The sequence below is a fragment of the Equus przewalskii genome, chromosome 13 (genome assembly GCF_037783145.1).
Source record: "Equus przewalskii isolate Varuska chromosome 13, EquPr2, whole genome shotgun sequence".
Taxonomy (NCBI): domain Eukaryota; kingdom Metazoa; phylum Chordata; class Mammalia; order Perissodactyla; family Equidae; genus Equus; species Equus przewalskii.
The window spans coordinates 55,682,171-55,698,631 of NC_091843.1; the positions used below are offsets into that span (position 1 = coordinate 55,682,171).

The 16,461-nt window shown below is 39.5% G+C and overlaps 1 protein-coding gene and 1 long non-coding RNA gene across 3 annotated transcripts in view; one reads left to right on the forward strand and one right to left on the reverse strand.

Moving 5' to 3' along the window:
* Positions 1-7,251, reverse strand: part of ARL14EPL (ARF like GTPase 14 effector protein like) — a 20,903-nt gene extending 13,652 nt beyond the window's left edge. The window contains exon 1 of one of the 2 annotated variants that reach the window (XM_070569513.1): positions 7,075-7,251. The gene's annotated coding sequence lies outside the window, so the exon portion shown is untranslated. The remainder of the gene's footprint in view (positions 1-7,074) is intronic. The other variant, XM_070569512.1, reaches the window with a different exon arrangement.
* On the forward strand, positions 7,250-16,138 carry LOC139075127 (uncharacterized). Its single transcript, XR_011525189.1, has 3 exons — positions 7,250-7,329; positions 11,713-11,792; positions 14,896-16,138. It is a non-coding gene; the product is annotated as an uncharacterized lncRNA (long non-coding RNA).
* Positions 16,139-16,461: the final 323 nt, after the last annotated feature.

Below are 16,461 nucleotides of genomic sequence, written 5' to 3' on the forward strand. Positions count from 1 at the left end.
CTAATGCCGGGAAGGCTGCCACCTGGCCTCGCTCTGAAACCAACACCCTTGAAGGGCCCGTTGGGTCAGTTACAGGGCGGCAGCCATGAGGGCCTCTCTGCTCACACAGTATTTAGAATCTGGATCTCTTGAATTATATATTTTAATTCTTCCTTGCAATTTTAAGGAGTATGAAAAACAGAAACCTGTTTACTCTGCCCCATCAATGGAAAGAAGAGAAGAAAGAAAACTCTTCTATGAGGCCTGAAGACTGGGCCATTTTCAGCATTATCCTGATAAAAATACTTCAAAACCACTCATCCCAAATTTTAAGTGTGGAGAATCTTTTTTGCAGATCCCTAGGGCCCCTTTATGCTCCTTTCTTAGCTTAAATTTTTATTTCAGGCCACACGGCAGCAAAAGAGCCCCAATTTTCTTCGACTCTTAACTACAACACATTAATATGGCAATATATATTCAGAGTCAGCATCTGCTGACTTGCTTTTGCCTCTTCTCTCTCTACTAGCCTCAGAAGGAGTCAAGTGTAAAAGCATCATTGGAGAAGCAGGGCCTTTCCAATGATGACCTTCCACAGTTCTGTTACTCCCACTTTTTAATGAGAGTTGCCTTGTCAAGCTGAAGCAGTAGGTGGTAAAAAGAAAGTACACATACCTTTAAGTTGGATGAAAAAGAAGGAAAGAATACTGGGGAAAAAAGAGAAACTGTACTGCCTTGTTTCCTTTGTTTTGCTGAGAAACCATAGAACTCTCTAGGGAAAAAGTGATGAGGCCTCTAAGGTGCTCTTATAATTTAACGCTTTTATAATAATGGCTGAGAGGAGGAGAGGTGGAAAAGCAGAGGGGTTGGGGGGTGGATGTAATCATTAACTCTCTCTTCCAGCATGAGTCTGTTCTAAAATCATGCGAAATCAGGGAACGATCCTTCATCTGCTCACCCATCTTCCATTTGCAATAAGCAATGAATCTAGAGTTTACATTTTGACTCTATTGCTCAGTTTCATATCTTGACTTGAAATGTTCAACTAATACTAACATCAAATTGCCCCCTGGCTATTTTTGTACTTCAGTGTAAATAGCGCGCGCACACACACACACAATATATATATTTATTTTTAAGCTAAAAAATCTAAGAAAAACTATGTTGTCCCAAGGGAAAACTGAACCACGTTTATAAGCTGTGTCTAAGACATTTACTAATCTCTAAATTATAACCCTCTAACAATTGTCCTTTGCCACTAGGACTCAGATATTGTGTTGTGAGTCATTAAAACCACTTCACCGCAGGTTAATACCTGCCTCACTCATTTGTGAATTATAGGGTAAAAACCGCCATTTCAATCCTAATTACTTTTGCTGCAAAGAACAAGGAAAGGAAACAAAATCTTCAGTTGTAAGAGCTTGCGCCCCATCTGGCAATGATGCAAAACCTTAAGGTGGTTCCAGAAGTAAGGATATTGACCTGAACTTTATATCCACTAAGCAACTGCTGTATTTTTTTTTTTTTTTTTTTTTTGCAGGGAGGTGCTTTATGGACCCCAGGGTCCTTGTTTTTTTTTTTTTTCTTTTCACTTTTTTTTTATTGAGTTATTGATAGGTTACAACCTTGTGAAATTTCAATTGTACATTAATGTTTGTCAGTCATGTTGTAGGTGCACCACTTCACCCTTTGTGCCCACCCCCCACCCCACCTTTCCCCTGGTATCCACTAAACTGTTCTTGGTCCATAGTTTTAAATTCCTCATATGAGTGGAGTCATACACAGATTATCTTTCTCTTGCTGGCTTATTTCACTTAACATAATTCTCTCAAGGTCCATCCATGTTATTGCAAATGGAATGATTTTGTTCTGTTTTGCAGCTGAGTAGTATTCCATTGTATATATGTACCACATCTTCTTTATCCATTCATCTGTTGATGGGCACTTAGGTTGCTTCCACGTCTTGGCTATTGTAAACAGTGCTGCAATAAACATTGGGGTGCACAGGACTTTTGGGATTGCTGACTTCAGGCTCTTTGGATAAATACCCAGTAGTGGGATGGCTGGATCGTATGGTAGTTCTATTTTTAGTTTTTTGAGGAATCTCCATACTGTTTTCCATAGTGGCTGCACCAGTTTGCATTCCCACCAGCAGTGTATGAGGGTTCCTTTTTCTCCGCAACCTCTCCAACATTTGTTGCTATTAGTTTTAGATATTTTTGTCATTCTAACGGGTGTAAGGTGATATCTTAGTGTAGTTTTGATTTGCATTTCCCTGATGATCAGCGATGATGAGCATCTTTTCATGTGCCTATTGGTCATCAGTATATCTTCTTTGGAGAAATGTCTGTTCATGTCTCCAGCCCATTTTTTGATTGGGTTGTTTGATGTTTTGTGATTGAGTTGCTAGAGTTCTTTATATATTAAGGATATTAAGCCTTTGTCAGATATATGACTTGCAAATATTTTTTCCCAGTTAGTGGGTTGTTTTTTTGTTTCAATCCTGTTTTCATTTGCCTTGAAAAAGCTCTTTAATCTAATGAAGTCCCATTTGTTTATTCTTTCTATTGTTTCCCTTCTCTGAGAAGGCATGGTGTCCGAAAAGAACCTTTTAATACTGATGTCAAAGAGTGTACTGCCTACGTTTTCTTCCAGAAGCCTTATGGTTTCAGGTCTAACCTTTAGGTCTTTAATCCATTTTGAGTTTATTTTGGTGAATGGTGAAAAAGAATGGTCAATTTTCATTCTTTTACATGTGGCTTTCCAGTTTTCCCAGCACCATTTGTTGAAAAGACTTTCTTTTCTCCATTGTATGCCCTCAGCTCCTTTGTCAAAGATAAGCTGTCCATAGATGTGTGGTTTTATTTCTGGGCTTTCAATTTTGTTCCATTGATCTGTGCACCTGTTTTTATACCAGTACCATGCTGTTTTGATTACTGTAGCTTTGTAGTATGTTTTGAAGTCAGGGATTGTGATGCCTCCCATTTTGTTCTTTTTTCTCAGGATTGCTTTAGCAATTCGGGGTCTTTTGTTGCCCCATATGAATTTTAGGATTCTTTGTTCTAATTCTGTGAAGAATGTCATTGGGATTCTGATTGGGATGGCATTGAATCTGTAGATTGCTTTAGGTAGAATGGACATTTTAACTATGTTTATTCTTCCAATCCATGTACATGGAATGTCTTTCCATCTCCTTGTGTCGTCATCCAATTCTCTCAGAAAGGCCTTGTAATTTTCATTATATAGGTCCTTCACTTCCTTAGTTAAATTTACCCCAAGGTATTTTATTCTTTTTGTTGCGATTGTGAATGGTATTGTATTCTTGAGTTCTTTTTCTGTTGGTTCATTACTGGAGTATAGAAATGCTACCGATTTATGCAAATTGATTTTATACCCTGCAACTTTGCTGTAGTTGTTGATTACTTCTAACAGTTTTCCAATGGATTCTTTGGGGTTTTCTATATATAAGATCATGTCGTCTGCAAACAGCGAGAGTTTCACTTCTTCCCTCCCTATTTGGATTCCTTTTATTCCTTTTTCTTGCCTGATTGCTCTGGCCAGGACCTCCAGTACTATGTTAAATAAGAGTGGTGATAGAGGGCATCCTTGTCTTGTTCCTGTTTTCAGGGGGATGGGGTTCAGTTTTTGCCCATTGAGTATGATGTTGGCTATGGGTTTGTCGTATATGGCCTTTATTATGTTGAGGTAGTTTCCTTCTATGCCCATTTTGTTCAGAGTTTTTATCATAAATGGCTGTTGGATCTTGTCAAATGCCTTCTCTGCATCTATTGAGATGATCATGTGGTTTTTATTCCTCAGTTTGTTGATGTGGTGTATCACGTTGATTGATTTGTGGATGTTGAACCATCCCTGTGTCCCTGGTATGAATCCCACCTGATCCTGATGTATGATTCTTTTGATGAATTGCTGAATTCTGGTTGCCAAAATTTTGTTTAGAATTTTTGCATCTATGTTCATCAGTGATATTGGCCTGTAGTTCTCTTTTTTTGTGGTGTCCTTGTCAGGTTTTGGTATCAGCATGATGTTGGCCTCATAGAATGTGTTAGGAAGTGTTCCATCTTCCCTAATTTTTTGGAATAGCTTGAAAAGGATAGGTATTAAATCCTCTCTGAAAGTTTTGTAGAATTCCCCAGGAAAGCCATCTGGTCCTGGGGTTTTATTCTTTGGGATGTTTTTGATTGCTCTTTCAATCTCTTTCCTTGTGATTGGTCTATTCAAATTGTCTGCCTCTTCTTGAATGAGCTTTGGGAGATTGTAGGAGTCCAGGAATTTATCCATTTCCTCTAGGTTATCCATTCTGTTGGCATATAGTTTTTTGTAGTATTCTCTTATAATCTGTTGTATTTCTGCAGAGTCTGTTGTTATTTCTCCTCGCTCATTTCTGATTTTGTTTATTTGAGCTTTCTCCCTTTTTTTCTTTGTAAGTCTGGCTAGTGGTTTGTCAATTTTATTTATCTTCTCAAAAAACCAGCTCTTTGTCTCATTGATCCTTTCTACTGCCTTTTTCATTTCAATAGTATTTATTTCTGCTCTGATTTTTATTATTTCTCTCCTTCTGCTGACTTTGGGCTTCATTTGTTCTTTTTTCTCTAGTTCAGTTAGGTGTGCTTTAAGGTTGCTTATTTGGGATTTTTCTTGTTTGTTAAGATGTGCCTGTATTGCGATGAATTTTCCTCTTAATACAGCTTTTGCTGTATCCCATATGAATTGGTATGGCATGCTATCATTTTCATTTGTTTCCAGGTATTTTTTTATTTCTTCTTTAATTTCTTCAATGATCCATTGCTTGTTCAGTAGTGTGTTGTTTAGTCTCCACATCTTTGTACCTTTCTCAGCTTTTTTCTTGTAATTAATTTCTAGCCTTATAGCACTATGATCTGAGAAGATGCTTGCTATTATTTCAATTTTTTTAAATTTGTAGAGGCTTGTCTTGTTTCCCAACATATGGTCTATCCTAGAGAATGTTCCATGTGCACTTGAGAAGAATGTGTATTCAGCTCCTTCAGGGTGGAGTGATCTATATATGTCTATTAAGTCCAATTGTTTTAGTTTTTCATTCAGCTCCACTATTTCCTTGTTGATTTTCTGTCTGGATGATCTGTCCATTGATCTGAGTGTGGTGTTGAGGTCCCCTACTATTATTGTGTTGTTTTTAACATCTTCCTTTAGGTCTGTTAATAGTTGCTTTATGAATCTTGGTGCTCCTGTGTTGGGTGCATAGATATTTATAAGTGTTATTTCTTCTTGATGAAGTGTCCCTTTGATCATTATATATTGTCCCTCTGTGTCTCTCTTTACCTGTCTTATTTTGAAATCCACTTGGTCTGATATGAGAATTGCAACACCTGCCTTTTTTTCCTTGCTATTTGCTTGAAGTATTGTCCTCCACCCCTTCACCCTGAGTCTGTGTTTGTCCTTGGGGCTGAGGTGTGTTTCCTGGAGGCAACAAATTGTTGGATCTTGTTCTTTAATCCATTTTGCCACTCTGTGTCTTTTTATTGGAGAGTTCAATCCGTTCACATTGAGAGTGATTATTGATGCATGTGGACTTAATGCTGTCAATCTGTCGCTCATTATCTTGTTTTCCTGTGTTTCTTTTCCTGTGTGCTTTAGACTACCCATTTAATACTGCAATTTCTTATGCTGGGTTTCTTAGATTTTCCTTATCTATGATTTGTGACTCTGTTCTGTACTTTATTTTAGTGTCTACCTTGAAGTTTGTATTTAGAATCTCGTGTATAATATAGTCTATTCTCTGGTGGTCTCTTACTTACTCGACCAATACTGATTTAGACCCTTTGCTCTTCCCCTCCTAAATAATTATTTTCATTTTTTATTCCAACTCGTCTTATTAATTTGTAGTTAGAGTGCTAAGATCGTCCTTGTTTTGGTAGTTTCCTTATTTTTACCCTAATGCTATAGTTTAATATTTGCTATCCTGTTCTGGTTCTATCCATCGGTCTCCCTAGTCTGTGGATTGTGTTCCCTTTCTCCCTTTTTTCTTTTTTCAAGTATGAGAGCCTTCTTGAGGATTTCTTGTAGTGGAGGGCTTTTAGTTACAAATTCCCTTAACTTTTGTTTGTCTGGAAAAGATTTAATTTCTCCCTCATATCTGAAGGAAATTCTTGCTGGATAGAGTATTCGTGGCTGAAGGTTTTTATCCTTTAAAGCTTTGAATATATCACTCCATTCTCTCCTAGCTTGTAGGGTTTCTGTAGAGAAATCCGCTGACAGTCTGATAGGGGCTCCTGTATAGGTTATTCTCTTTTTTTTTTCTTACTTCCCTGAGTATTCTTTCCTTATCATTCCTATGTGCCAACTTTACTATTATGTGCCTTGCGGTGGGTCTTTTTACATTGACAAATCTAGGAGATCTAAAACCCTCCTCTACACACATTTCTCCGTCGATCCCTAGATTTGGGAAGTTCTCTTCAATAATTTCGTTAAGCACACTTTCTGCTCCATTTTCCTTTTCCATATTCTCGGGAATTCCTATGATCCTTATGTTCTTACTCCTCATTGAATCCATTATCTCTCGGAGATTTTCCTCATTTTTTTAAATTCTTAGTTCTCTTTCTTCCTCTGTCTGGCACCATTCAGCCTGTCTGTCCTCGATTATGCTGACTTGCTCCTCTAGGTTGTCTACACGGGCATTCAGGGAATCCATATTCTGTTTTATCTGGTCTATTGTGTTTTTCATCTCAAGTAATTCTGTTTGATTCTTCTTTATGATTTCAATCTCTTTTGTGAAGTAACTCCAGAACTCGGCTTGTTTCTCTTTCTCTCTACCTCATTGAGTTTTTTGATTATAGCTGCTCTGAATTCATTATCACTTAGTTTACCTAATTCCAAGTCCTCAGGACTTAATTCTGTGTTTTTATTGTTTTCCTTCTGGTCTGGGGCTTTTATAAATTGCTGGATGGTAGAGGAGCGGTTTTTTCTCATGGTGGTAGAATTCAGTTGCAGTTACAGCCTGTCGCCACTAGATGGGGGTCGAGAGCGGCGTGTTAGCTCTCCGCCTTGGGGCAAGATGGCTGCGCCCACTGGCTTTGTTAGGGGGGAGGGGTTGTTACTCACATGCGCCGGTCTGGGTTCAGATCAGTTCTGTTCTCTGGTCTCCCAAGGCCCTTGATTTATAGGGTCCCCGCGGACGTAAGCTTTCCCCCCCGTCAGCGGGTCTCCACTGAATCAGCGGCAGGAGTCTTGGATGATCCCCCGGTCGCGCGGCCCCTCCCCCGCTCCCTCCCGACCCGCACCGCAGCAATCGCAGACTCTAGGGCAGGGAGCGATGTTCTCTCCTACCGTTCCGGCACCTCCGAGGGTGTAAGCAAGGTTATGATCTCCTCCTTCTTGGTATTGTAGGTCTCTAACGAGCTGGCATTATGTTTATTCTCTGAAATTCAGTTCTTCCAATCTTTTGTTGTATTTTGGAGGGCAGAGAATCCCGGGTCAGCTCACCCCGCCATTTTGCTCCTCCCTGCAACTGCTGTATTTTTGAAATTACACAGTAAATTTTGCAAATCAAAAGTTTGCCATCTTGCCATTTAATGATTATCAATTCCATCTTGCCAATTAAGGAATGATAAACCTCAAAGCAGGTAAAAATCCTACCAGACTTTTCCACAGTCAGTCACACCTTACAAAAATACATTCTTTGGCCAACGTTTGCCTTTGTTCTTATACAATCAGCAGGAGAAGGTGCTCTTCACTGATCTTACCACCCAAGATGCTACAGAAAGAACAAACACATCAAGGGCCAAGGGAAAGGGCTGGAATCCTCTAGAACTAGACAGAGGAAAATCTCCTAAAGGATAAGAATTGTGGTCAGCCAAGAAAAGACCTGACTGTAAACTTTTAAAAAAAATTAAAGTGCTAAGAAATAATAGGGCACCACAGAGTTGAAAGTTACTTCCCCTCATTTCTTCAATTTAAAACAGAAAATGAATCATACAAAATAATCCTCCTGTATTATCTCCAAGTTTCTCAAGCAAAGTCTAATAGCCTTCAAACTAACGGTGTAACTTGCAAATCTTCAGAAGAACTTTGCATTATTTTTAAAACATGTAACAATTTAATCTTAAAAGATGGAAGAGAATTTTTCAAAGTTAATACCTCACTAAATTTACTAGTCCAGAATTTATAGCACTTATACATGACTTTTACTTAGAAAAATATATTTCTTTCTCTTCAGATGTTCTCAGCTTTCCTAGAGAACAAATTGATGTAATTTAAAATTGGTTGCTTTTTCAAATGAAGGATTCATGTAGTAAAACACTCCTCAGTTTACCTCTTAATTCCTGGAGAGTACGAATCTTTGCTTATGAGTTGTATTAAATTATTTTATTAGTTTGTAGCCATCTGTATATTAATTTGTAATGTATACTGTACTTTAAAAGTAACACAACTCATAAGCTTATTTATTGTGACATTGTTTATAATTGCAAAATGTTGAAATGCGCATATGCAAGGGAGTGGTTGAATAAGCTATCATATATCCACATGTACCATAAACATGGAGTACTATGCAGCTGTGACAAAAGAATAAGGAAGATCTCTACAGAGCGATAGAGACTTCTAGAATATATTATTAAATTAGAGTACAAAAAAGTATCTACCCTTCAAGTAAGAAAGTGTACTACCCTTCATGTAAGAAAGAAGGAGATGTAATAAAATCCGTTACCTGTAGCCAAATAAGTTTAATAAATTCAACATGATGTAGGGTGTGGCTTACAAAATAAAAAGTCACTGGCTTTGAGAGACATGAGCCTCTAGGGGCTGCTGCAGTAAGGAAACTCTCTAGTTTATCTTCCTTAATGTATTAGCATCCTTCTCAGCAGCTACTGAACAAACTCTCACTGGGCTTATTCAATCCTCCAATGGAAAGATCCAGATAAGAATAATCCTTATTGTTTGGGTACTATTACTGCAGTTTGTCTGTGGTTACTGTTTGATTAAAGTGCGGTTACATTATGAAACTGTAATGAGTTGTACTTTTGAAAAGGCAGACTTCCTAGTGGGAATCACCATGGAGGTCCAGAAGAAAATGGAGCTGATAACCTGAGCACAACCAGTGGCTCCATCACCGGAAGTGCTCAAGGTTGTCTATTACCACAACTCTTCGAATCATTCTCTCAGCAAGCATTGATTATATACCTCTTATTGCCCTGGCACTGTGTAAAAAAAACCAAAAAAAGACAAAGAAGACATGGTTCCTCTCCTTAAAGAGCTCACAAGTCTAGTAGAAGGAGATATGCAATCAAATAAATACAAGATGTGCATTGCAAGTGCTCAGGACACTGCCAGGGCCAGTGGGGAGAGTGGAGGGACAAGTGGCTTTCTTAGGGAGGGAGGTATCAAGAAAGGCTTCCAAAAAGAGGTGGCAATTGAGTTAACTTTGAAAAAGGAACAAGGAAACCCAGGTAGAGAGGGAGTGAGAAGGGCGTTCTCGGCGGATGGAGCTGCTCGGAGCAAGAGCTTTATGTGGGGAAGGCCTGCATATTTCAGAAGGGTCTAGTGGGAGGAGGTGGGGGTTGTCCAGGCTATGATAAGGCTGAACCCCAAGTGCACTGCAATAGCATCTGTGTATTTATATAGACTCTAAAGAATGTCATTCCTAATGACAGAAATGGAGTGGCAGATGAAATAATAATGCAAGGGGGAGGAGAGTAAACGGAGTTATGCTATTTCAGGACCTCCAGCAGCTCCGTTTTGGAAAACCATTAAGATAATTTTACACAATTTCTAACCTGAACAGAGATCAGCATAAGTATATAGAATGTGCAGGTGAACAGCCGTCGTTTTTAAAAGAATGAATTGTTTTACTATTATTACTATTATGTTTACTACTGTTACTATAGTATATTTACCATTATTCACTGTTACTAGTAGCATAACTGTCATGCTAATGTTGCTTCACTAATTTGATTTACTAATGTCCTACTACACTTATTACTTCATGGACTACTTCCTATTCGCAGGACACATTTTGTATTTGCTGTATCTAAATTTGTTCCTGTTATTTTCTCTTCCAGGAATGCCTTCCCATCACACTTTTAAAAAAAGTATAGGGGGCTGGCTCTGTGGCTGAGCGGTTAAGCTCGAGTGCTCTGCTGAGACAGCCCAGGGTTCGGATCCTGGGCACGGACATGGCACTGCTCGTCAGGCCACGTTGAGGCAGCGTCCCACATCCCACAACTGGAAGGACCTGCAACTAGGATATACAACTATGTACTCGGGGAGTTTGGGAAATAAAGCAGAAAAAAAAAAAGATTGGCAACAGTTGTAAGCCCAGGTGCCAATCTTTAGAAAAAAAAAAAAATTATAGCTATTTGGTGTGTAACAAAAAGGTTTAAAATAGGTATCTTTGAACCAGCAATTCTTCTTTGGGGAATTTCTTCCAAGGAAAGATAAAACTCTTTGCAAAAATTTAGCATCATGTATTAATTGCTAGATTATAGAGTTACTAGTTTGGGAGAGTAAAAGTTTAACAACTTGATTATCAAGCAAAATTATATAACACAATGTAGGCATTAAAATGATACTGTGGAAATATTTCCACAGTATCATTTTATCAGGAAGAAAGATGTATGCACTTTATTGTTAAGAAAACAGATTCCTGGGGCTGACCTGGTGGCCTAGTGGTTAAGTTCACATGCTCCACTTTGGTGGCCCAGGGTTTGCTAGTTTGGATCCTGGGTGTGGACCTACACACCACTTATCAAGCCATGCTGTGGTGGCGTCCCACATAGAAGAATTAGAAGGACTTAGAGCTAGGACATACAACTATGCATTGGGGCTTTGGGGGAAGAAAAAAAAAGAGGAAGATTGGCCACAGATGTTAGCTCGGGGCCAATCTTCCTCACCAAAAAAAGCATACACAGAGCAGAAGTTTAAAAAAAAAGAGAGCAGATTCCAAATGAGAATCTAGAGGGGTTTTTTTTTTTTCTTCTTGAGACAGTTTTGTTAAATCACGTTTTTCTAGGACCTTAACCATTTCTTCCAAATTTTCAAACTTACTGACATAAATTTGTTCGTAATATCATAATGTTTTCTTTCGTGTGTGCAGCATCTGTAGTTATGTCTCCCTTTTCATTCCTGATACTATTTGTGCCTTCTCTCTCCAATTTTTCATCTTGCCAAAGAAAACTTTCCTTCTGTCTCTTTCTCTCTCCTTTTCTCTCTCTTTCTCCCTTTCTCTCTCTCTCTCCTTTCTCTCTCTCCCCTTCTCTCCCCATTTCTCTCTGTCTTCCTCCCTCCCTGCGCACCGCCCTCCCTACCCCCAGTCCCCTTTCTCTCCCTGTCTTTCTTTCTTGCATTTTTCTTTTCTATTTCATGCCCTTCTATTCTGGGTATATTTTAATGGTATTTTTCTATTGTTTTAAGATGTATGATTAGCTCCTTAGTTGTTTTTTTTCCTAATATAAGCACTTGTTAAAATAAATCTCATTAAGTCTGTCTCTGCCAACTTACTTTACTTTTGATCTATTTCCCCCCTTACATCATATCTCTTTTGACTCCTATCTCTGATTTGATCTCTTGTTTCAAAGAAGAAATGTTTTCTATTTTTTTTATTCCATAGAGAAGTTTGTGCATATTTTCTTCTGCTTTATGGTATATTTGTTCTGCTGTATATTTTTTATCAGTTTTTTTTTGCCCAGTGCCTTTGTAGAGGTCCCATTCTGATCCTTTCTGATTATCTGTGATCTATGCATGCAGGCCATTCTTTCTGGGACAGCTATTTGTTGAAGGATAATGGAAAAAAGGACTGAAGGGATGAACTGGGAGAGCAAGTAGAGGTATGTTGACTTGGAAATTTTCCCACAAACCCCCTGCTCTGGTCATAAGCCCCCATCCAAGGCTCCACATGTGTTCCTAGCTTACAATTAAGCCTGCAATGTCCCTGGTCCTTTTACTGATCAAGACTAGTACCTGTAGGGCTGATGGGCACCCACCCTATTTCCCTACCCTACTGCTCCAACAGCAGAGGTGGCTTGTCTGTGCATTTCCACATTCTGTTCCATTTTCTCTGTCACTCTGTGATGTCTTCAGGCCCCGAGACATGCTGGAACCCTGTCTGAGGCTTGCAATTCCAAGGAAAGGGTTTCCAGTTTCCCTCAAGGTGTGCTGCTTAATTTTGGAAGGCTCTGCATATAGTTAAAGATCCATAAAACTGTATATTTGCTCTAAGATTTCTTTCACAATTGGGTCCAAGTTTTACTTTATTTAGCAGTAATTATTCATGATTGTGGTTTTCAGATTGTGCTGTTTGCTAGGTGCACTGAGTAATGAATTTTCATCTCTGTTTCACCCGCACCCCGTATTTACCAGGCCAGCTTCAGCCCTAACCTTGTTTCTCTGCCTTCAGTCCTTCACATCTTCACACAACACAATCACGGTTTTATCTTCCTCAAATCCTGTTACATTGTGTCACTTTCCTGTCCAGCACCTTGGTGGTGCTCTGTGATGCTCAGCAGGATATTCCAGGCCTTCCATGGTGTGACCTAAGACTACTTCCCCAGCCTCATTGTCTTGCATCCTTCCATTAACCTGGCCCTAAATGCCAGGAATGTTCCCATCTCCAGCACCCACTCATGCTTTCCTCACGGTCCTGTTGCCCAATTAGGAAAAGCACCCCTGCTTCTACGTTTCCAAGCTGATATTGTAGTTATTTACCTTCTTGTCTCCCTTCTTAGACTTCCTTCACTTCAAAGCAGCATCTACAAGATTTCTTCACTCTATAGCATGTGTCACAGCAACTAGATCATTGGCGCTCAATGCATATCTGCTAACAGAAAGTCACATTTACCACAGGAAATGGTAACTTGGGGTTCTGTTTCCTGTGAATCTGAGCAATATAAGGCACTTTTACCAGGGTTTAACCCACTGCCTCAACTCTACCTCTATCCCACCCTCCCCTGTTAAATTGGAACGTAAGATTCCTGCCTTGCAGAGTAGGCAAAGCAAACCTCAAGGCTCACACACACGACAGGGACAGAGAGCAGTCCCTCCCATGAATCTCATCTCTGCAAGATGTCCTCTTCTTTTAATGCTGCCGTAACCTGGTCACTATAGCATTGATCTCAAATTTCTGTTTAACACAAACCCAAACTAAAAGATAACATATTCTTGTGTATGTAGAAGGAAATACCGATAGATCTTGACAGTAAGTATCTCTGGATTTTTGTTTTATCCATTATTATTTCCTACACTTACACATTTCCTGTAATAGACATATATTTTACTATTTTTTAAAGTATTAATAAGTATTTTAAGAGAGACTTCTGAGAATAAATGTACAGTTCTCCTAGTATGTGCAAAATAAGTCTGGCCAGCAGGTGGCGCAAAAACCTTAACTCAGAATTACAACAGATTAAAACAATCCTTACTAGTTCAAAAATGCCATGTGGAGGGCATGTTTCTTAGTGACCAAGGATCAGTCAAAATGGACACTGACTCTGGAATTTTCATATCCATTAAATATAATTTGTTTGACCTCTTCTATAGTCAAAGGAGTCATTTCAGAGGTGAATAAGGGACCTCTGAAGAGGGCATATGTGGGACCTACAGAGGCTGCAGAGCAAGAGGATTTGTGTAGAAGATTCTTGAGGAATGGACAAGCTAGATGTCAGTGTGATGTCATGCCTGGAAAGGGCTTCAGAGATCATATAGTGCATCAGTTTTCAAACATTGTTTTTTAGATATTTTTCTCTAAATAAATCCTAATATATGAAACCAACAACACTGGAGCTAACCTAATTGACGTGGGGATTGGGGACAAGAACCATGCTGGGTCTTCTCTTTGCCCAAGCTCCCCACCCCCATCCCCCTGGTGGCTGACATGATCACGAATTGGTTACTTAATCAGTATCTATGGAATTCATAAAATACTTCCAAGAAGCCCTAGGAAAAACCAGTAATGCAGTACTTTCACTTTCCCACTGAGGAAAGGGATGCTCAGAGGAAGAGAGTTTCTGGTTTGAAATGGAAAAATATATAAAAAGAAAAAAAAATCATTAATTGTTATTAAAGGTAAAAATCAATTAAGGACATTCAAAATGCATCAAGAGATTCAACACTAAGATTTTTCACAAATTTTACATCCATATTTAGAATTTATATTGAATTAAATTTCTGATATTTTTGACTCAGGATTTACTTAAACCCTTTTTATGGTTGTATATGGTTTATGGAAACTATGTGAACTCAGCCTTTCAGCTAAAGCTAGCTTTCATGAGGAATATAAGCATATTCTTGGGTTATATTTATATCAATACAGTTTATTTATATCAATAAAATGTTGTTAGGCTGTACTTCCTGTATAATCTATAATTTTTAAATGCAATTATGAGTTGAAAGCATGAACCTAGCTATTTTAGAACTTTTGCAATCTCATAAAAATCTGTCATAAATTATGTTTGCAAAGTAGATGCAACAACCTATTTAAATGCACTTGCCTAAAGTTTCTTTTCAATACAAGTTCAAATTTAACTTTCTTTTAAAAATCATTCTTAGAAAGTTTTCTTTTGTTTTGAATGGCAATGTTTACATGAAAGCACTGCCTGTTATTTCCAAGAGCTGCCTACTTGACACCCTATCCTTCTGGTCCACACTAGATGTGTGTGGATTAAAAGCTTTCAGATGAGGCTTCCCAGCATATAGTAGTCTCTTTCTTAACTGTGTCCTAAATTTACAAGTAAAAGAAAAACCCAAAGTAAATGGGTTTGGCGGTAAACAGAGTTGGTCTTAAATGCTGGCTTCTGACTCTGCGAGCACTGTGGCCTTAAGCCTCTGTTTCCTCATGTGTTAAAATCAAAACAATTATACTGACCTGAGTTGGTTAGCAAGCCATTGTCTCTCAGTTCCAAATCCATCTTTTTATTCTCTGATCTGTGATGTTAGGACTAGGACTCTGCAAACCACGTTTCAACTTTGCCAGCTCTGCCAACAGGAGGCGCTCGGGGATACAGGAAAGCTGGCGGAGGGAGAAGGGGCTTGCTGCTTCCTGTTTGCTTCCTGTTTCTGCCAGCATCACCTCAGCAATGGTTCTTCCTCCTGACAGCGGCTGTTGGATTCCAGTTCTCGGGATTGCTCGCCTTCCCTCCTACCCAGGGCAGTCTTCCAGACCTGGCCTATAGTGTCCCCTCAGAGATACCAGCACCTAGCCAGCACCCCGTCCTCAGAGGTCCAGGTCCAGCTCCAAGAGGCCCTCCTCTGAGTTCCTGAGGCATCAGCACCAGTCAAGTCAACCCCCTCCTCCAGGTCTGGATCCCAGCTCTGCCTGGCCCTTCCTCTAAGCTTCCAGGGCAGCAGCACCAGCTTCTAGGTTCTAATAACCCACCCTTCCCTTTGCTGCCACCACCACAGGAGTGCTAACTGTTTCTTGCAGTTCCTGTCTTGGTGTTATCTCAGTGTTACTCTTTTGCCTTTTCAGTTTCTTAGATACCAATTCCTATAATATGTTCTCTCAGTCAAAAAAGGCTGGTCCAGCTTCTGTTTTCTTGACTGGACCCTGACTGATACCAGCAGACTCCCAGGAAACAGACTCGAGGTGGGATTTTGAGATGAGGCTTGATCTCGCCTTTGGCCTTGAACACAGCACTGACCCCTAGTGCCACCACAATTAATCAGGTTATCACTAGTTGATGGCAGTGAAATACCTACTGCAGCAAGTACCTTTGGAGACCCAGCGGCTGCTGTGTTTCACCACTGTGACTGACTACAAGGATGTGGCTATTTCTGAGCGTGCTGGAGCGCTTACAGGAAGAAAATGACCAGATCAAGTTGTGGTCAGAGAACCAGAGAACCTCAAAGCCAGTTCTAAAAGAACCTCTTGATTCTTATAGCTGCTCTGCAGGATGCACCATTACAGTGTGAGTTGAATTCACAGCCTTCCCAAGTCTCTATGTAGAATTAGGATGTTGATTGGGAAGGAGAGAGACCCTGAGATTTGGAATGAGGACATCGAAACATAACAGAAAATCGGGTGCTCCCTAGTCCAAGCTCTGCTTTCTAGTAACTCCAGCCCTCGGGGAGAACTACTTCCTGGGCCACAAGTTGGGGGGTCGTCTTTTGCTTTTTAACTTCTCTAACCTGTTTAATAAATCCCTAACATTAAAGCCTCTTTGGTAAAACAAACAAAAAAGTAGCTAGTCTGGTTTCTGTTTTTCTGAGTGGAGCCTAAGGACACACTGCCTCATAGAGTTCTTTTGAGGAGAGAGAAAGCGTAGATAGCATGTAGTTCGGTTTGTCATAGGCAGAGGGCACTCAACAAACAGGTAGTAGTTTTTTTTCCTGCTGACCACATCTATCTCCACTATATTGTGTTACTTTGAGTTGGGTAGGTGATAACTTCTCTCTGAACTTAATTGTAAAATGAGTACATTTTCTCTAAAATTTGGGGTCTGTGTTGGTGGGAGAAAGATGAAGGAGAGCATCAACCTCATGAAGAAATACGTACCCTCATCC